Genomic DNA, 20,441 nt, shown 5'->3' on the forward strand with positions numbered 1-20,441 from the left:
TGATATTTGCATACATTATGAAATGATCCCAGTATAAGTCTAGTAACCATCTATCCTCATAGAAAGTTATTGCAAAATTACTGACCATATTTCTTATGCTGTATATTACATCCCATTGTCTTATTTCATAACTGAGGTTTGTACCTCTTACTCCCCTTTACCTATTTTGCCCCACCCCCCAATTTGTTCGCTGTATCCATGAATCTTTTCTCATTTTGTTTTGTTTTTTAGATTCCACATATATGAGATCATTCGGTATTTGTCTTTCTCTGTCTGACTTACTTCACTTAGTGTGATACCCTCTAGCTCCATCCATGTTGTCCCAAATGGCAAGATACCATATCTTCTTCTTTATCCATTCATCTAATGATGGACACTTAGGTTACTTCCATATACTGGCTGTTGTAAATAGTGGTGCAGTGAACATTGGCATGCATATATCTTTTCAAATTAGTGTATTTGTTTCCCTCAGGTAAATACTCCAGCAGAATCGCTGGATCATTCAGTAGTTCTATTTTTAGTTTGTTGAGACACCTCCATGCTGTTTGTTTTCCGTAGTAGCTGCACCAATTTTCATCCCCACCAACAATGTACAGTAAGAGTTCCCTTTTCTCCACATCTCCACTAATGCTTACTTATTGTCTTTTTTATGATAGCCTTTCTGACAGGTATGAGGTGAGATCTCACTGTGGTTTTGATTTATAATTCCCTGATGATTAGTGATGAAGAACATCTTTTCATATGTCTGTCGGCCATCTGTATGTCTTCTTTGGAAAAAAGTCTATTCAAGTCCTCTGCCCATTTTTGAATCAGGCTGTTTGTTTTTGTTTTGGCTGAGCAGCATGTGGGAACTTAGTTCCCTGACTGTGCCCCCTGCATTGGGAGCACAGAGTCTTAACCACTGGACCGCGAGGGAAGTCCTTGGTTGTTCGTCTTTTCGATGTTGAGTTCTATGAGCTGTGTACATATTTGGGATATTAACTCCTAATCAGACATATTGCTTGCAAATATCTTCCCCCATTCTGTAGTCTACTTTCTTGTTTTGTTGATAGTTTCCTTCATTGTGCTAAAGTCCATTGCCATTTTTCAATTTTGGTGTGTTTCTTGTTGATTTTATGGGTTCTTTATATATTAAGGACATTAACTCTAGGCTGGCAAATACTTGTGGCATTTTTTTTTCTTTTTTAGCTGTGTTGGGTCTTTTTTTTTTTTGGCTGTGTTGGGTCTTTTTTTCTTGGCTGTGCGTGGGCTTTCTCTAGTTGCAGTGAGAGGGGGCTACTCTTTGTTGCGGTGCACAGGTTTCTCATTGCAGTGGCTTCTCTTGTTGTGGAGCACAGGCTCTAGGCATGTGGGCTTCAGTAGTTGGGGCACATGGGCTCAGCAGTTGTGGCTCACGGGCTCTAGAGCGCAGGCTCAGTAGTTGTGGCACACAGGCTTAGTTGCTCCATGGCATGTGGGATCTTCCTGGACCAGGGCTCGAACCCGTGTCCTCTGCATTAGCAGGCAGATTCTAAACCACTGCACCACCAGGGAAGTCCCACTTGTGGCATAATTTTAAGAAAGTTTGTCATTTGTCTTTTAATTTTGTTTAAGATGATTTTCAATGTACCATTTTTACATTTTAATTAAATAAAACCTCAATTTTTTCATGACTTTTTCCATTGTTTTTACGTTTAGAGAGTCCTCCCCAATTTCCCAACCTATAAATATTCCCTAGTACTTATAATTTTTAAATGGTTACATTTCAGATTAGACCATCATCTTGAAGGCCTCTTCCAATTATAAAATTGTAAGTTTCCTGATTTTATCTACATTGCTATTTTCAAATTCGACATACAAAAACAGTAGATAACAGTGGTATTTTAAATTTTAACCTGTTATTCAACACATTGAATAGAATTTCTGTAACATATGTAAGGTACAAAGTCTAGTAATAAGATGAACATTGTGTACCTACCCCTCAACGTAAGAACTAGAATATTGCCAAATGTGCTTGATAGCTTATTGAACTTGCATTCATAAAAAACTCTAAAAACTTTCTTTTTTCTAAAACTCATGAATCCTAATTCTATCTATACTTTTGCTGCTGATATTTAAAACCAATGTCAACATGTTTATTCCTGTTAAAGTGTATCCTGTTGACTGCACCCCTTGGATCCAGGGAGCTGGGATCCGCCATCCTAACTATTAAGCTACCCTCCTAGATTTATATCACCCATGAAAGGCAGCATCTCCCCTGGAGAAGCTTGGAAATCAAATCAAGTGATAAACTGTTTGGTAAATACTCCATCATGGATATCCCTCTTGAACACTTTACAGTGCACATTTTAAAAAGAAAAGAGGGCTTCTGTGGTGGTACAGTGGTTGAGGGTCTGCCTGCTGATGCAGGGGACACAGGTTTGTGCCCCAGTCCGGGAGGATCCCACATGCCACGGAGCGGCTGAGCCCGTGAGCCATGGCCACTGAGTCTGCGTGTCCGGAGCCTGTGCTCCGCAACAGGAGAGACCACAACAGTGAGAGGCCCGCGTACCCCCCCCCAAAAAAAAAGAAAAGAAAAAGGAAGGAAGGAATAAAGAAAGGAAAAAACTAGAATAATGCCAATAACTCTGTACTTCTTGTCTACCCCATCCCCCTGCCTCCCCTTCCTCAATTTTACATTTTTAATTCCCATGCTTTAAAAAATAAATCTTAATACAGGGACTTCCCTGGGGATCCAGTGGTTAAGACTCCATGCTTCCACTGCAGGGGGTGTGGGTTCGATCCCTGGTCGGGGAACTAAGATCCACATGGAGCAGCCAAAAAATAAAAATAAGTCTTAATACAAATGAATACATCCCTACAAGTGCATTGTGGGGTTTTTAGCTTTATAAAAATAATATTATTCAAAAAGTAAACTTCTGAGCCTTGCATTTTTTCTGATCATTGTTTCTAAGATTCACACATATAATTGTGTGTAGCTACATTTTATTCACTTTCACTTCGATATACTATCCTGCTATATGACTATACCGTATTTGGTTAACCATTGGCCTTTTGATGGACATTGGGATATTTCCACGGATTATTTCCAGCTTGTTCACTCTGACAAACAGTGCTGCTCTGACATCCCCTAACTTGTCTGCAGGGCCCACGGGCAAGCATTTCTCTGGGAACAGACCTAGGAAAGGAATTACTGGATCGAGTTAATGTTCAGTGTTAAAAGATAATACTAAACTGTTTTCCAAAGTAGTTATAGCAATTTACATTCCCATTACCAGTGGTTTTTGTTTCAACTCAGTATCTTTTAGGCCAAATGCTCTTTCTTTTTATTTTAGATTTATACTGATTTTCACAACTGACTTGGAGAATGATGAGGTACTTGAACACAAAATATCACGTTGTGGTTCTTGATCAGCAGAATTCTCCAGAAACAATTGAGTCAGCTAATCACAAATCCCTTATTGTCCAATGTCTAAATTTAGGCCATGGTGGCTTGGATTAGACACATGGGTCCCAGGACAACGGCAGGGGTGTTACTAACTAAAAAGTCTGCTGTAAGCATGGTGTGGGGCGTTTTCTAGGAATGGGAGAGAGTCCTTTGCATGAGCAGCTGCTCTCAGAATCTCCTGCTTATTGGTAGCTCTGTGTTCTCTCCTCCCATTTTACATACAGCCTTCTATTTAAATCAGCCACTCTTAGAATCTTAAATTACTACTCTCTACTTAAAGGCCATCCAAGCATTTACACTCTTTGATTTGGTATTCATAATTCTGGGCATATATCCTAAAAATGGTAACGAAGAAAGAGGGCTTCCCTGGTGGTGCAGTGGTTAAGAGCCTGCCTGCCAATGCAGGGGACATGGGTTCGAGCCCTGGTCCGGGAAGATCCCACATGCTGCGGAACAACTAAGCCCGTGCGCCACAACTACTGAGCCTGTGCTCTAGAGCCCGCAAGCCACAACTACTGAGCCCACGTGACACAACTACTGAAGCCCGCGCGCCCAGAGCCTGTGCTCCGCAACAAGAGAAGCCACCGCAATGAGAAGAGTAGACCCCGCTCACCGCAACTAGAGAAAGCCCACGTGCAGCAACGAAGACCCAATGCAGCCAAAATAAATAAATAAAAATAAAATTTAAAAAAAAGAAGAAAGAAATTATATTTGTAAAGATATTAATAGCAACATTGTTTGTAAGAGTGATTTTTTAAATTGGAAAACTGTTAATGTTCAACAATAGGGAACATATAGTGCAAATTGTGGAAGATCTACTCAGTGGTACAAAGCATAACACTTTTTTTCATCCCTGAACCATTTGAGATTAAGTTGCACAAATCATGACTCTTCACCCCTAAGTACTTCAGGGATTATTTCCTAAGAATGGGAAGGCTGTCTTAGGTAACCACAGTTTAACATTGATCCAATGCTAATATCTACAACTGAGTTCATATTCACATTTGGCCAATTGTCCCAATAACATCCTTTATGCAATATTATTTTTCCCAATTCAAAGTCACAGCTTTCATGTAGTTGTCATGTCTCTTTATTCATCTTTAATCTGGAACAGTCCCTTAGTCTTTGTCTTTCATGACTTCGACATTTTTTAAGCGTCAGGACCATTATTTTGTAGTCTGTCTCTCAATTTAAGTTCGTTGGAGGTACTGCATTGTTGGCACATGATGTCATTCTGCATGATGCTGATTTTGATCATGTGGTTAAGGTGGCATCCACCAGATTTTCCGACTATAAAGCTTCCTTTTTTACCTTTATAATTAATAAATAATCTATGGAGTGATCCTTTGAGACTGTGTAATATCTTATTCCCCAACAAGCTTTCACCAGTGGTTTTAGTATCCTGCCTGGATCAGCTACTGTTATAATAGTTGCAATGAGGTGACTTTTCTAACTCTTTGTTTCTTCAGCATTTATTAGTTGACATATTACGGTAAAGAACTGTCTCTTTTACCTCTATTTGTTTATAAGTTTATTTGAGTTTTAGTATCCCTCTGGATTCATGGTTTCTTTTTGTTCTAATTTTATTTTTTATTAATTTTTATTGGAGTATTCTTGCTTTACAATGTTGTGTTAGTTCCTGCTATACAGCAAAGTGAATCAGCTATACATATACATATATCCCCTTTTTTGGATTTCCTTCCCATTTAGGTCACCACAGTGCATTGAGTAGAGTTCCCTGTGCTACACAGTAGGTTCTCATTAGTTATCTATTTTATACATAGTAGTGTATATATGTCAATACCATCTCCCAGTTCACCCCCCCCATTCCCCTTTGGTATCCATACATTTGTTCTCTATGTCTGCGTCTCTATATCTGCTTTGCAAAAAAAGATCATCTATACCATTTTTCTAGATTCCACATATATGCGTTAATATACATGAGTTCTTTTTTATTACTGTGAGAATTCATTATGGTCATTACTCATTTTGATGCTCAAATTGTTACAAATTTGGCCACTGGGAGCGCTGTCGAGCTGGCCCCTGGGTCCTCATCACTGTTTGCTGTCCCCATCATTCTTTGAGCACCTCCTTGCTTTCCGCTGGCACAACAAGCTATTCCTGGCTCATCTTTCACTTGCCCTGCCCCTCCTGAGTGAGCTATTTCTCCAAGCAACTCTGGAGAATGGGATTTAGAAACCAAAATATGAACACTGGGAATGCTCAGAACTACTGGCGTGGCCCTCCCAAGGCTCTTTCAGCAGACAGATGTAGGAAACAGAGTCCAATCCACAGAGCTCTTCCTTGCATTCCCTCCCTCCAGATTTGTATCACCCTTCTCCCGCAGTGAGAATCTTCACTCCCAACAATACCATGATAGTTACTAATTTGCTTAATCCCACAATACACAGAAAGTAGTTTCAGAATTGCCAGGACAGACGAGTACCAACTAAGTGAAGTTCGAAATTTCTCTGTAGTTTTGTTTGCTAGTTTACACACAGAAAGCATATAGTCAAGAGTTCTGTTCAACAGAGACATAGAAAACAAGCTTATGGTTACCAAAGGGGAAAGTGGGGAGAGGGATAAACTGGGAGTTTAGGATTAACATATACACACTATTATATATAAAACAGATAAACAACAAGAACCTATTGTATAGCACACAGAACTATATTCACTATCTTGTAATAACCTCTAATGGAAAAGAATCTGAAAAACAAGGGACTTCCCTGGTGATCCAGTGGGTAAGACTCCACGCTTACAATGCAGGGGGCCCTGGTCGGGGAACTAGATCCCACATGCATGCCGCAACGAAAGATCCCACATGCTGCAACGAAGATCCTGGGTGCCACAACTAAGACCCAGCGCAGCCTAAATAAATAAATATTTTTTTAAAATAAAACAACACAACATTGTAAATCACTATAATCCAATAAACATTTTTTTTAAAATCTGAAAAAGAGGGCTTCCCTGGTGGCGCAGTGGTTGCAAGTCCACCTGCCGATGCAGGGGACACGGGTTCGCGCCCCGGTCCGGGAAGATCCCACGTGCCGCGGAGCGCATAGGCCCATGAGCCATGGCCGCTGAGCCTGCGCATCCAGAGCCTGTGCTCCGCAGTGGGAGAGGCCACAACAGTGAGAGGCCCGCGTACCAAGCACACACACACAAAATCTGAAAAATATAGATATATATGTATAACTGAATCACTTTTTCTGTACACCTGAAACTAACACAAATTTGTAAGTCAACTATATTTCAATTAAAGAAAGAAAAGAGCTCTGTTCAAAAGTAATTTGGGTTTACTTTTCTTCCCTGTGGTTAATTTACTATGCAGTTTAGTTCATTTGTTTACTTCTTTTTATATTCAATTTTTTTTTTCTAAGAAGATGTTGGGAGTAGGAATTTATTTATTTATTTATTTTTGCCATGTTGGGTCTTCATTTCTGTGCGAGGGCTTCTCTAGTTGTGGCAAGCGGAGGCCACTCTTCATCGCGGTGCTTGGGCCTCTCACTGTCGCAGCCTCTCTTGTTGCAGAACACAGGCTCCAGACGCGCAGGCTCAGTAGTTGTGGCTCACAGGCTTAGTTGCTCCGCGGCATGTGGGATCCTCCCAGACCAGGGCTCGAACCCGTGTCCCCTGCATTAGCAGGCAGATTCTCAACCACTGTGCCACCAGGGAAGCCCCCTATATTCAATTTTAGGTTTCTTTTCCCCCATCTTTGTTGAATTAAATTTTATTTTTTTAATATTAAAACATTCACATCTCTAAAAGTCAAAACTACCAAAAAAGAAAAAAAAAGTATGCTTGAATAATTGTCATTTCTCCTAGCCTTTTACCCCATTCCTACCCATTCACTGTAAGTAACCAATTTATTAGTTTCTAGTTTACTCTTCCCCATGGGTTTGGGTTTTTTTTTCTTTGCAAAAATAGGAAAATACTTCAGTATTTTACTATTTCCCCTTGTTTTACACACAAAAAAAGGCATAATATTTGTATCCTCTTGTATTTACCTTTTTCACTTTTCAGTATATCCTAGAATCACTCCATATCCGTTCATAGAAGATCTTCCTTGCTCTTTTTTACAACTGCATAGTACTCCATTGTGTCAATGTACCAGGGTTTATTCAACCAATTGCTGATGTATTGTCACTGAGGCTGTTTCCAAAATTTTGTCATTGCACACAGTGCTGCAATACGTAGCCTTGTATATATATTTACTTTTATGTGGATGTAGGTGTTTCTTCAGCTAAGTTCCTATCTGTGAAATTGCTAGGTCAAGGGTAAATGCACTCTAAGTTTTGTTAGGTATTTCCAAATTCCCCTTTATCAGAGTTGAACCATCTTGCATTTTCACCAGCAATATAGCAGAATGCCTGTTTCCCCACAGTCTGTCCTGTTGCTTTGGCTGTTTGCAAGTTGGGTAGGTTAGAAGTGATATCTCAGAGTAATGAGCATTTCCCTGATTAGGAGAGGAATTAAACATCTTTTCATTTGTTTAAGGGATATTTTTTTATGGCCTCGCAAATATTTTTTGCAGAATGCCCATTCCTGTCTCTTGCCTTTTTAAAAATTGGGTTTTGGTCTTTGGTTCCCTCAATCTTTGAGTTATTTACATATTTGGGATATTACCCCTTTACCTGTGACATATGTTGCCAGGCTTTTACTTTATATATGGTATGAGTCTGTTGGTTGGTTTTGATATGGATAGAGTAGAATAATTAAATAGTTTAGAAATCCCACTAGGGGATTAAAGACAAAAAGGTAATTTTAAGGCAGTTTGGGAGACTGCTGTAAGCTAATGACCACAAGAAAAGAATCCAGTAACCTAGCAACAATCTAGGCTACCCTGAAGAAAGACCAGGCACATTCAAAGCCACAAGTCTTGTTCTAGTTAAAACACAAGACAATTGGGCTTCCCTGGCGGCGCAGTGGTTGAGAGTCCGCCTGCTGATGCAGGGGACACGGGTTCGTGCCCCGGTCCGGGAAGATACCACGTGCCGCGGAGCGGCTGGGCCCATGAGCCATGGCCGCTGAGCCTGCACGTCTGGAGCCTGCGCTCCGCGACGGGAGAGGCCACAACAGTGAGAGGCCCGCGTACCGCAAAAAAAAAAAAAAAAAAAAAGACAATTGAAGAATAGCATTTATACATGTAGCCAAGACAGGAATATCGGTGAAAGGGTAAGAAATTAGGTGAAAGGGGACATTATACAAAACCTGAGATGAATTACCATATTTTAGTATATGTCACCACCCATTTGCTAACATACATATGATTTAAATAGTGCCGTGAGAGTCCCAGTTATACCATATAGGGGTCAAGGGAGGAACTAATGATGTAAGCCTTGACATCTACCCAAAAATGAGGAAAAAGATGGTCTTGTCTCCTCCCCACTTTTTCTTTGATTATAAAAATGTAGCCCTCTGGACTTCCCTGGTGGTCCAGTGGCTAAGACTCCCCACTCCCAATGCAGGGGGCCTGGGTTCGAGTCCTGGTCGGGGAACTAGATCCCACATGCGTGCTGCAGCTAAGAGTTCGCATGATGCAACTAAGACCTGGCAAAGCCAATACATAAAATAAATAAATTTTTTTTTTTTCATGTAGCCCTCTTTGCTCTCAGGGCTGCGACCCATTGCCGGCCCGTCTGTATCTCTCACAGGCTCCTATGCTAATAAACTCACTCTTTGCCCATATGCTAATAAACTCACTCTTTGCCCATATGCTAATAAACTCACTCTTTGCCCATCCCTTGGCCTCAAGCTTAATTCTTTCTGCAACGAGACAAAAGAACATGAGCTTCAGTAAGTCCTGACACCAGGTGAGTGGTTTCCATTAAATGACAGTGGGTTCTAGTCCCTCCTAAGCCAGGGATTGTGGGTTGGAGTCCCAACCTGAGTTTTGGCTGGGTTAGAGGCCCGTCTGAGGAGCGCGGTTTCAGCTTGGCTACACGGTTTTTCTTCAATATACTCTAACGTAGCAATGTCTGTTTTTTTTCTTCCTTGCATCTGGATGCTGGGTCATTAGGAAGCCACTGCGCACACCCAGGTTACATAAGAATTCGCCCACGTTTTACGGGGGCTAGTGGGCCTGTCCTAATACTCGCATCTGGGATACTGCGCCTGGGACGGGGCCAGGAGCCCGGCGGGGCCGAAGGTAGGGGCTGGAATGAAAGCACGCGGCCGCGCATGCGCACTACCTAGGGGGCGGGGCCGAGCCCCTCGGGGTCGAGAGGGGAGGCGCGTGAGTGCGTCAGCGCTGTCGGTCCTCGTAGTACCCCTTCCCGGCCTTTCCGGAAACCCCACCCCCTCTCGCTGGCTGGAGCAGGTCGCCAGGCCTTCTGCGGTGCAAAGCCGCGGCTGTGACTAAGGACACGGCCATCCGCGGTTCGGCGCCCAGCCTGTCCCATCCGACCCCGACCCCCTCCCTGACCCCCGCGGCGGCCCGAATACTTCTAAGCGGAGGCCGGCCGGCTCCTCCGCCCGGGGGTCGTCCTCGTGTCCCCGCCGCGCGCTGCTCCCCCTCGTGGCCGCCCGACCACAGCGCGGGCTGGGGCTACTGGGTAGGCTTGCAAATACCCGGATTTCGGCGGCGCCCGGACCCTTCTCTAGCGTTAGACGCTGGGACCACACTCAGGGGAGACAGAAAGCCCACCGAGGCTTCTCTTCCATGAGTCTTCTTTCCCCACCACGTGCCCCTTGTGGACCTTTTATTTTTCTGACCCTCCTTCCTGCAGCCCTTCAGTCTCTCACCCCCTTATTCCAGCCTTATAAATCCTTATCTCAAGATGCTCAGCAAAAATAGAGGCCCTCCGCTTGCCTTCTCTAGTCTCACCCCGTACACACACCAAATACATGGTGTCCTTTCCAACACCAACAACCAGTTCTCCAATTCCCTGCCTCCACTTCAGACGCCAGCCACGAATGGTACGGTACCCAGGCTACCCGCATTTCTAAAGCCCGGCCGACTACAAACGCAAGGTTTCCCACCATCCAACCCCTCAGCTTCGATAATTCCCTAGAACACAGAGAGCTCAGCAAAGCTTTGTACTTACTATTTCCGTTTTGCGAGGCACAGAAGGAGGTGAGGGACTCAGAGGTTCCGCGCCCTCCCCCGGGGGCAGCCCTGACAGCACTGCCCTCTGAACCCCTTTGTTTCAGAGTTTTGGGGGAGGTTTCTTTACGCGGGTCAGGGGAAAGGGCCAAACCTCTTCACTCGCTCGGCTCCTCTGGCTACCAGCCCCCATCCTAAGCCAGCTAGGGGCTCACCAATTATCACCTCATTAACATAAACTCAGATATCACATTGAAAGGGACTCGTTATGAATAACAAAGACGCTCTTATCACCCAGGGAATTCCCAGGATTTTAGGAGATCAGTACCAGGAATTGGGGTCAAAGACCAAATATATTTTTTATTGTACCGCACTCCCGCAAACCCTTAACGCCTGTTAATCATGAGAGAAACGTTAGCCGAATTCTAATTGTCGAGTTCATCCATAAGAAGCAGAATCTGAGAAGTTCACAGCCAAGAGGACGGAAATGGTTAAATTTAATGTGGTATCTAGATGGGATCCTGGGATAGAGAAAGGACATTAGGGAAAACAGGAAATCTAAATACAGTATGGACTATAGCTTTAAAAAATGTATCAATATGGTTTTATTAATTGCAAAAAACATACCATACTTATGTAAGATATTAGTAATGAGAAACTGGTGTATACAAATAATGAATCATTATGTAATACACCTGAAACTAATATAACATTAAACATCAATTATACCTCAGTAGAAAATAATCATGGGAAACTGGATTAAGGAACACTGCACTATCTTGCAAATTTCCTGTAAATCTAAAACTATTCTAAAAATATAGCTTATTTTCAAAAATAAACTTTAGAGAAAAAGGCCCTTTGGGACTTTCCTGGCTGTCCAGTGCTTCCAATGCAAGGGGTACGGGTTCGATCCCTGATCGGGGAAATAAGAACCCGTGTGCCACTGGGTGTGGCCTAAATAAATATATATATAAATAAAAATAAGAAAAAAAGCCTCTTCAATTTTTAAGACCTACCTGTTTAAAAGGCATAGAGAGAGAGAGAACTTTTTTTTTACAGCCACAATTTTATTTATTTTTAACAACTCTATTGGAGTATAATTGCTTTACAATGGTGTGTTAGTTTCTGCTTTAAGAGAGAGAGAACTTTTAAGTGGCCACTTTGTTGTTACATATCGATACATAGTCACCTCTATGCTGACAGTTCAGGAAAGTGGGATATTGAGGTGCCCTAGTGATAACACATGTATCAGACACAAAGGGAGTGTGAGAAAAAACCCCACCTGCCACAGCTGCAAAGGAAGTGATGTGACCTGGTCCCCCAGCACGTCAACCAGAGCAAGCAAATACAAGAGGGTCAGAGTGAGGAGAGAAGGATTGGGGTGAGATTTCTGTACGGAGAACCCTGGCCTTGCTGTGAGGTTTCATCTCCATCCCCCAGGAGAAGCCCAGAAAGCTTGATAATGTGTGTCCCTTCAGTTGGGGAACTCAATGGATGGACATCTGACATCCTCTGGAAAATCCAGAGAAGAGACCCACTGCTTTGGTGGCAAAGCTAGGAGCTCATTGCTGCCTCCCTGTGGGGTACTTTAAATCAGATGGGGGCAACGGGGCAGGGAAGGAGGACCTGGCCTTGGATCCCTGAGGGTCCTGTCCAAAACGGCTACCTGGGACAGAGGGAGGAATGCTGGATTTCTGGGGCTGAAGGAGTAACAAGTAAACTCCCCAAATCGAGTTGCATTGGCCAGAATCAGGAGATTTGCAGCCAAGATGTCTCCACGATGGAAATCTCCAAAGTAACCCTAAAAATATCCTTGAGAAGGAAAGTACAGCAATAGCAGGCCCTGAGAGCACAGACCTCTCCCATCCTCCTGCAGCTCCCACGCTGGCTGGAGAGTGAGCCCACGGCAGGGGGTGGATGGGCCAGGGGGGCAGCAGAGAGCAGACCCACTTCTTGCAGGCAGGCAGCTGCCAGCTCTGAGGGAAGCTGGCCTTGGCATGGAGCTTGAAGGACTGATTATGAACCCAGAACTGGACGTACAAGTTTCTGAATTTGAGAGTGAGCTTGTGACTTAAAGTGACAGTAACAATGTCTCCCCCAAACAGAAAAGTTTGGGGCCCATGTCATGGGTTTAATTGTGTGTCGCCTTCCACCCCCCGGCAAAGAAAGCTATGAAGTCCTAACCCCCGGCACCTTAGAAAGTGACCTGATTTGGAACTGGGGTCTTGGCAGATGTGATTAGTTAAGATGTGGTCATACAGGAATAGGGTGGGCCTCTAATCCAATATGACTGCGGTCTTTATACGAAGGCCACGTGAAGACAGAGACACACAGGGAAACAGCCTGTGATGATGAGGCAGAGGTTGGAGTGAGATGCTGCAAACCAGCAAAGCTAGGAAGAAGCAAGGAAGGATTCCCCTAAGGGTTCAGAGGGAACATGGCACTGCCGGTACCTTGATTTTGGACATCTAACCTCCAGAATTGCGAGATAGGAAAATCCAGTTTGTGCTACTTTGTTACAGAAGCCCTGGGATTTTTTTTTTTTTGCTGTTCGCGGGCCTCTCACCGTTGTGGCCTCTCCCGTTGCGGAGCACAGGCTCCGGACGCGCAGGCTCAGCGGCCATGGCTCACGGGCCCAGCCGCTCCGCGGCACGTGGGATCTTCCCGGACCAGGACACGAACCCGCGTCCCCTGCATCGGCAGGCGGACTCTCAACCACTGCGCCACCAGGGAAGCCCGAAGCCCTGGGATATTCATACACCAACTGAATCTGAGTGCGGCCCTGTGGGGCTACTAGGCACTGAAACCCAGTGGGGCTCGGGCATGGAGGCCTCCTTTCATCCACCATTTCTTACAGGCAAGACTCCAGCCTCCATGACCTTCCCTGAGTTCCAAAGGGTGCATTTGAACAGTTGCTCATCAAAGGAGGGGCAGCCAAGGTGCAGCAGCCACCTAGGCAAGATTAAAGGGACCAGAGAAGCTCAGATTAGGAGACCACCTGATGCCCTGCTCACACCCTCATCTTGTCAGCAATCCCACCTTTGAACCCTTATTATAAAACCCTTCATCCAGTCCTCCGGGGTTGGGACACATAGTTTTTCGAGGCAGAAGGCCAGTGTGTTCCCCTTTGCCTGGCAAAGCAATAAAGCTATTCTTTTCTACTTCACCCAAAACCCTGTCTCCGGGATTTGATTTACCGGTGTACAGAGAGGCCGAACTTCCGGTTATCATCAGGAGCAGGTGAATATAATTTTCACAGGATACATTGTAGAGAGATGAGAGAAGAGAAAGTCAGGTTCATAATGTCCCATGAATCATGCATACAATATGCCAGTTATTCCAACTGTCCTGTGGAGTAAATCTCTCCAAGGGACCAAGGGAGTATGACAAGCCCTGGCATAGAGGCCTAGGTGGTACCAAAGGAAAGGGGACCTAGCATAATGGTGAAAAACTCAGGCACCTCTTCTAGGAGTTTACCCTGCAGATATAGTCATATATGTGTAAAATGGTGAATGGTGTGTGTACCTATAAGGTTATTCATTGAGGTATTTTTTGTAATAACAGAAGGTTGGAAACCACCTAATTGTGAGGGTAGAGACAGTTACATAAATGTTGCTACTCCACACACTGGAACACTGCACATCTCCTTAAAAAAAAAAAAAAAAAAAAAGGACAAAGAAGCTCTCTCTGCATTGATATAGAAATAGAAACATCTGGAATATAGTAATCTACATTTTGTGTAAAAGGCAGGCACCTGATAAGAAAATATAACTGTACTTGCTTGTATTTGCACAAAGAACCCAAAGTCTGCAACAGAGCTTTACAAAGAGTGGGGACAGAGAGACTCCCCTGGTGGCTCAGTGGTTAAGGCTCCACACTCCCAGTGCAGGGAGCCTGGGTTCAATCCCTGGTCAGGCAACTAGATCCCACATGCATGACGCAACTAAGAGTTTGCATGCCACAACTAAGGAGCCGGTGAGCCGCAACTAAGGAGCCCACCTTCCACAACTGACCTAGCCCAAGCAAATAAATTAATTAATTTAATTTAATTTAAAAACAAACAGGGAGGGGACAGAGATGGAGTGGATGGGAACCAGGGTAGCAAGGGGACTTTTCACTCTGTCACTTCTTGTGCTGGGTTATGTTTGAGCCATGTGAACACATAATCCACTAATAAAATGAAAATTTAAGTGAATAAGGAGAACATCCAGACAACAGGTTTCCCAGAGTGTGGAGTAAACTGGATGTATTGAATAGGCCAGCAACTATCAAAATCCTAGAACGCTCAGCTAGGAGGTTAGGAATTGATCAGAGAATCATCAGAAGTTCTGAACCAGAACATAACATCGGGAAAAATCTTCTCAAGGTAATGTATAGAAACCATCAGAGAGAGGAGAGGCCTACATGGGGAAGGGGTGGTACCTCCAGGTACAAAATGATGAGGGCTGAGACCACTAGTGGTAACGGGACTGGAGACAGAGCTTTTCAAGAAAGATCTAAAATGAAAAATTCCAGCTGATCTTGTCACATACCAAGTACTGCTGGAAATAAATGGGTCATAGTCGCAGAAGTGTTTTGTTTTTTTTTTTCATGGCTGCACCATGTGGCATGTGGGATCTTAGTTCCTGGACCAGGGATCGAACCTGCACAGGAGTTATTTTTGCCATAAGAATATACTTACTCTAATTGTTTTTGACATATATCTCAGCCTCCTAAAGTATATGCCAGCTAGTTTGTGGTTTTTTTCTCTCTGCCCATATGTTCAGGTTTACCTTTTTTGAGATGTTTCCTCAAGGTATAAAATCTAACAATATTTTCTGTTGTGTTCTGTGAAAATCTTTGGCTCTATGTCTAGTAAATATTCCAACTTAACATTAATAAAAACGTACATGTTCAGATGGGTTTTTTTGTTTTGTTTTATTTTTTTAGACTGCACCGCAAGGCAGATAGGATCTTAGTTCCCCAACCAGGGACCGAACCTGTGCCCCTGCACTGGAAGCATGGAGTCCAAACCACTGGACTGCCAGGGAATTCCTCAGGTATACTTTTTAAATATTTATTTATTTGGTTGTGCCGGGTCTTAGTTTCAGCAGGCGGGCTCCTTAGTTGCAGCACGTGGGCTCCTTAGTTGCAGCATGCATGTGGGATCTAGTTCTCTGACCAGGGATCGAACCCGGGTCCCCTGCACTGGGAGCGTGGAGTCTTATCCACTGAGCCACCAGGGAAGTCCCCCCTCAGGTGGGTTTTCAATACACCTCATTGCCCCTTGGATTATTATTCTATTCATACATTCTTTATTGAGAATAATTTCATTGATTCAGCAAATATTTATTGAGCATCTGTTATGTGACATGGTATGGCAAAGATCTCTAGTTGTCTCTTAGCATCCATTCTCTTCTTCATCCATAATAGCAGAATTTTTAGCGGAATGCACGGTCGTCCAGAATAACGACTCTACATCCCAGCCAATCCTACAGCTAAGTGTGGCCACGTGACCAGCTTCACAACAGGATGTGAGAAGAAGCAGCGCGTGCAACATTTGGGTCTTATCCTAAAAGGCGGGGCGAGCGCCTTCCCCTCCCTCTCTGCAGCCTGCTACTTGAAACTCAGCCATAGCGACAGGACACCTGAGATCATGAGGATGGTGGCAACGTCTGGGGAAGGTAGAGTAACAGTTCAGACAGAGCCTGAGCCCTGCACAGTTCCAGACCATCTCCCTCCACACTGTTATATGCAAGATGAGTTCCTGTCTTGTGTAAGTGACTAATAACGTGGAGTCTCTCAAGCACAGTCAGATTTATATCCATCCCAATACACAGATTGCTCTGGGAATACAAAGTAAAGAATAAAGTTCCACTCTGTTCGGAAGAGAAATGCTTTAAAAATTAACACAATTTGTTCATTTAAAAAGCATTCGGGCTTCCCTGGTGGCACAGTGGTGGAGAGTCCGCCTGCCGATGCAGGGGACACGGGTTCGTGCCCCGGTCCGGGAAGATCCCACATGCCGCGGAGCGGCTGGGCCCGTGAGCCATGGCCGCTGAGCCTGCGCGTCCGGAGCCTGTGCTCCGCAACGGGAGAGGCCACAACACTGAGAGGCCCGCATACCGCAAAAAAAAAAAAAAAAAAAAAAAAAAAAGCATTTATTGGGGTTTCCCTGGTGGCGCGGTGGTTAAGAATCCACCTGCCAGTGCAGGGGACACGGGTCTGAGCTCTGGTCCGGAAAGATCCCATATGCGGCGGAGCAACTAAGCCCGTGCACCACAACTACTGAGCCTGCATGCCACAGCTACTGAAGCCCGCGCACCTAGAGCCCGTGATCCACAACAAGAGAAGCCACCGCAATGAGAAGCCCACGCACCGCAACGAAGAGTAGCCCCTGCTCGCCACAACTAGAGAAAGCCCGCGCAGCAACGAAGAGCAAACACAGCCAAAAATAAATAAATAAAATAAATAAATTTATTTTAAAAAACAACAAAAAAAGCATTTATTGGATGGACCTAGAGTTTCTCATACTGAGTGAAGTATGTCAGACAGAGAAAAACAAATACCATATGATATCGCTTATATGTGGAATCTAAAAAAATGGTACTAATGAACTTATTTACAAAATAGAAATAAAGTCACAGATGTAGAAAACAAACTTATGTTTATCAGGGAGGAGAGGGGGGTGAGGGATAAATTGGGAGATTGGGATTGACATATACACACTACTATGTATAAAACAAATTCGTTAATAAGGACCTACTGTATAGCACATGGAATTCTTCTCAACACTGTGTAATGACCTATATAGAATTTTTAAAAGAGTGGATATATGTATATGTATAACTGATTCACCTTGCTGTACAGCAGAAACTAACACAACATTTTAAATCAACTATACCCTAATAAAAATTTTAAAAATAAATAAATAAAAGTCATTTACTGAGTGTCAGTTATGTACCAGGCACTTGATCTAGAAGCAAGGGTGAAATAAGGCCACGGGCAGGAAATGAGCAAAGTCATTTACCAGGAACGTAGGGGGGAGGCAGATGCCCGATGGTTCAGGACAAATGGCCCCAGAGGAGACTGGGACAAGGAGAGATGCAAAAGCCCTGTACTTCTTTGCTAGGTCTGCCATAACAAAGCACCACAGACTAAATGACTTCAACAACAGCATTTATTTCCTCCGGTTCTGGAGGCCACAGTTTCAAGATCAAGATATCAGCAGGACTGGTTTCTTCTGAGGCCTCTTTCCTTGGCTTGTAGACACCTGGCCATCTTCTCCCTGTGTCCTCACATGGTCTTCCCTCTGTATGGGTCTGTGTCCTAATCCGTTCTCTCTCTTTTTTTTTTTTTTTTTTTTTTTTTTGCGTTACGCGGGCCTCTCACTGCTGTGGCCTCTCCCGTTGCGGAGCACAGGCTCCGGACACGCAGGCCCAGCGGCCATGGCTCACGGGCCCAGCCGCTCCGCGGCACGTGGGATCTTCCCGGACCGGGGCACGAACCCGTGTCCCTGCATCGGCAGGCGGACTCTCAACCACTGCGCCACCAGGGAAGCCCTCTTTTTTTTTTTTTTTTAAGCATTTTTATTGGAGTATAATTGCTTTACAATGGTGCGTTAGTTTCTGCTTTATAATAAAGTGAATCAGCTATACATGTACTAATCCCTTCTTATAAGAACATCAGTCATATCAGATAAAGGCCCACCCATATGACCTCATTTGACCTTAATTACTTCTTTAAAAACCCTATCACCAATTACGGTTATGTTCTGAGGTACTGGAAGTTACAACTTCAACGTATGAATTTGGAAGGGGTACCATTCAGCCCAGCAAAACCCCCTTTTATGGGGTGCTAGTTGCACAGCATAGGGCCATGCCCACCATCCCATGCTGATGGGACAAAAAGTGGCCATCACCGTGGGCTCAGGCAAACCCTGAAGGCTCTCAGGCATCCTGTGTGAAGTCCCCATCCTGGAGAGCCAGCCCAGGTCCGGCCGGCATGTAGCTGGTTTCACTGGTGGCTAAAGACAGGTCAGGTAAGCGGGAGACTCAGCCCAGGGGTGAAGGTATCAAATGATTCTAGTTACAGTTCCTATGTGTGTGGGTTTTCCACACGCCACCAAGCAATTGTCAGACACCAGCTGGATGTCCTACAATCCAACTCAATTCTGACACCATCTACCTGGAGACAGCGTCAGGTCCCACAGGTTAAGGGCTCAGTCCTGCAAGGCTGTCCCATGCCCCCAACCCAACTTCAGCAGCCGGTCCCAAGCCAAGGCTGTCACTTGTGCTTCTGACTGACCAGCCATATATCAGAGGTTCCAACACCCTCCTCCTTGGATTCTATTAATTTGTTAAAGCAGCTCACAGAACCCAGAGAAAAATTTTCTTACTAGATCACAGATTTATTATAAAAGAATATAACTCAGGAACAGCCAGATGGAAGAGATACCTAGGGCAAGGTCTGGGGCAAGGGCCCAGAGGTTCTGTCCCCAATCCCTACGCGTTCACCAGCCTGGAAGCTCTCTGAACCCCGCCCTCTTGGGTTTTTATGGAGACTTCATTATATTTATTTTTAAAATAAATAAATTTATTTATTTATTTATATTATTTTTGGCTGCATTGGGTCTTTGGTGCTGTGCGCAGGCTTTCCCTAGTTGCGGCAAGCCGCGGCTACTCTGTTGTGGTGCACGGGCTTCTCATTGTCTTGGCTTCTCTTGTTGCAGAGCACAGGCTCTAGGCGCGCAGGCTTCAGTAGTTGTGGCACGTGGGCTCAGTAGTTGTGGCTTGCGGGCTTAGTTGTTCCGCGGCATGTGGGATCTTCCCCGACCAGGGCTCGAACCCGTGTCCCTTGCATTGGCAGGAAGATTCTTAACCACTGCGCCGCCACCAGGGAAATCCCGGAGACTTCATGATATTTAAATCATGCTTGAATAAATCACTGGCCTCTGGAGATTGGTCCAACCTCCAGGCTCTCTCCCCTCCCCCAGGAGACTCACCCTGTCACCAGCCACGTGATTGGTTCACCCGGCAACGAGCCCCCATCCTTAGGTGCTTTCCAAAACTCACTTCATTAACATGAACTCGGGTGTGGTTGAAAGGGGTTGGTTATGAATATTAAGACACGTTTTCACTCTCATCAGTAAGGAAATTCCAAGGGTTTTAGGAGCTCTGTGCAGACCAGATACATATTTGACCACAAAGTATAATAGTGTCCATGGGAAAGAGGGAAAGAGTAAAGCAGAGGTGCCAAGTTAGTCAGTTCATGGGACCAGGGCTGGGACCAGGGCTGAAGTCCAGGGCAGGGGCAGGGCCAGGACTGGCAGTGGGGATGAAACTGTGCCCCCCAGGTTGGGACTTGAACTTGGCCAGAACCCAGACTGGGACTTGAACCCACTGTCTTTTGTTTTATTTATTCTATTTATTTATTTAATTTATTTATTTATTCTTTTGACCACATCACACAGCACACGGGATGTTAGTTCCCCGACCAGGGATCTAACCCATACCCCCTGCAGTGGAAGCATGGCGTCTTAACCACTGGACCACCAGGGAAGTCCCCCCACTGTTTTTTGCGGTACGCGGGCCTCTCCCGTTGCAGAGCACAGGCTCCGTACGCGCAGGCTCAGCGGCCATGGCTCACGGGCCCAGCCCCTCCAGGCATGTGGGATCTTCCGGGACCGGGGCACGAACCCGCGTCCCTTGCATCGGCAGGCGAATTCTCAACCACTGCGCCACCAGGGAAGCCCTCCCCACTATCTTTTAATTGAGATCACACACCTGGTCTCAGGACTTAATGACGTTCAGGTTCTTTATGTCTCCTTGCAGAAAGAATTCAGTGAGAGACAAAGTGATAGATAAGAAGTGGATCTATTTGAAAAAAAAAAAAGGGGGGGGGGTGGGGAAATTCCCTGGTGGTCCAGTGGTTAGGACTCTGCGCTTATCACTGCAGGGGGCCTGGGTTCGATCCCTGGTTGGGGAA

At 44.8% G+C, this 20,441-nt stretch overlaps 1 non-coding gene across 1 annotated transcript; it reads left to right on the forward strand.

Moving 5' to 3' along the window:
- The first annotated feature begins 20,367 nt into the window (after positions 1-20,367).
- Positions 20,368-20,441, forward strand: TRNAI-UAU (transfer RNA isoleucine (anticodon UAU)). The gene has a single exon. It is a non-coding gene; the product is annotated as a tRNA-Ile (tRNA).

This window comes from Kogia breviceps, chromosome 5 (assembly GCF_026419965.1).
Source record: "Kogia breviceps isolate mKogBre1 chromosome 5, mKogBre1 haplotype 1, whole genome shotgun sequence".
In the NCBI taxonomy this organism is placed as follows: domain Eukaryota; kingdom Metazoa; phylum Chordata; class Mammalia; order Artiodactyla; family Physeteridae; genus Kogia; species Kogia breviceps.